At 51.0% G+C, this 1964-nt stretch overlaps 1 protein-coding gene across 1 annotated transcript in view; it reads right to left on the bottom strand.

Moving 5' to 3' along the window:
* Nucleotides 1–1964, bottom strand: part of LOC121700729 (protocadherin-15-like) — a 19698-nt gene that overhangs the window by 774 nt on the left and 16960 nt on the right. The gene's annotated exons all lie outside the window — the stretch shown is intronic.

The following is a 1964-nucleotide window of genomic DNA, read 5'->3' as shown; positions in this document are numbered from 1 at the left end:
GTCCCGGGAGAACACGAACGAGAGAGAGAGGGAGCGAAAGAGAGAGAGAAAGACTAAGAGCGAGAAAGCAGGAGAGAGAGAGAAAGCAGGAGAGAGAGAGAAAGGGTAGCAGAGTGAAAGAAGTGGAGAAAGGCAGAGAGAGAGAGAGAGAGAGAGAGAGAGAGAGAAAGAAAGAGAGAGAGAGAGAGAGAGAGAGAGAGAGAGAGAGAGAGAGAGAGAGAGAGAGAGAGAAAGACAGAGAGAGAGAGAGAGAGAGAGAGAGAGAGAGAGAGAGAGAGAGAGAGAGGGCTGCCCTGCCCCACACCAGTCATTAACCCAAATGAGATGTTTTCAATATGCCTGAAGAGCCACTCCAAGCTACTTGACTAAATACCGGCCGCCCTGAGACCATATATTAAAGGCTGCTCACCGCTCAAGGTTTACGCACTGGCATTTAATTATCAGGGCCACACTGGTTTGGGATACTAAATAGTACAGAGGGCAAATGCTGGCAATGTGGGAGGATTCAGGAAACATTTTTCCATCAAGGAATAAAAACTGCGAGAGGTCTGCATAGGGCAGGCGTTGTACACCTGTATGTTGTGTGTGTGCAGAAAGAGAGATGTAGAGTTAGTGTGTGTATGTGTGTGTGGTGTGTGTGTGTGTGTGTGTGTATTTGACCACAGCTTTGATTGACACTGCTACACTATGAAAGCTGCATAAAAATGCTACACACTCACCCATCAATACACACACACACACCCCTTTTGTTTTTCACTCCTAAGACAACCCATAAAAAAAACAACCCATAACAACATTCACCAAAAGAAACAAGTCCTGTGGGAGAACCTAATCATTTTGAGTCTCTCTGTCTGTGTGTGTGTGTGTGTGTTTGTGTGTGTGTGTGTGTGTGTGTGTGTGTGTGTGTGTGTGTGTGTGTGTGTGTGTGCGCACGCGCGCGCGTGTGCAAGTTGTTGTTTCCTCCCACAGGGTTGCTGGATCACATAAACTAATTATCATGGAGGCCTCCAGTCGTCCTGAAGAGAGTGGAGGAGACGTCTGTTCCGGCTACTGAACTCAGCCAACCAACCAGGCGCCTGTCCTCATCTGCCCCAAGCCCCCCACCACGTGCCCTCTCCGTGTGCCCGCTCCAGTGCCCGCTCCAGTGCCCGCTCCAGTGCCCACTCCAGTGCCCGCTCCTGCTGATGCTCCAAGTCCACCATTCCAAGGCCTCTTCTTTCATTCTCTCTTTCTTTACCCACCTTTCTCTCTCTCTCTCTCCCTCCATCTCTCACTCTGCGCCTCCTTCAAAATACTATTTAGAGGAGGGATTGGAAAGTAGATTAGGCTAAGCTACGGACTGAGCAGCTTCTGACTCAAATCCGGGCTGTGGAATCCCCCCCCCCCCCTTCCCACTCTCCATCTCCCCACACACCCACGCGTTCTGCCCCCCCCCCCCCAGTTGACGTTACAGGTCCACGACACTCCTGAGGAGAACAACCTTTGACCTCTCTGGGGACAGAAGGTGGCTCTGTGAGTGGCAGGAGCTGTGAGATGGTAATGGCCCTCGTCTCAAGATAGAATGGATAATCAGCACGGTGGGCGAGAGGCTTAGACTATGAAGCCTGCATGACTATCAGGACTGAACCAGTGAGGAGACATACATACACTCAGACGCAAAGACACACACACACAGACACACACACACACACACACACACACAAACAAACACACAACCCTACACTGCAAGCAAGTAAGCCAGATCAGACCGTGCGTGTCAAAGTGGCTTTGCTCCCGTCTGGACATGCTAATTAGCCACATTCCTACTAATTGGCTAACGATGACTTAATGAGGACTATCAAGGTCTGAGCTCCTGTGGGCAAACTGGAACACCTCACAGGCCGAAAGGCACTTACGGCGCACCGGTAGCCTACGCCGGCCCCCACTTCCTCATCCAGCCACTCTTACGGCGTACCTGTAGCCTG

The sequence above is a fragment of the Alosa sapidissima genome, chromosome 24 (assembly GCF_018492685.1).
Source record: "Alosa sapidissima isolate fAloSap1 chromosome 24, fAloSap1.pri, whole genome shotgun sequence".
Classification (NCBI taxonomy): Eukaryota; Metazoa; Chordata; class Actinopteri; order Clupeiformes; family Clupeidae; genus Alosa; species Alosa sapidissima.
This window is presented reverse-complemented; position numbering and strand designations above follow the sequence as displayed.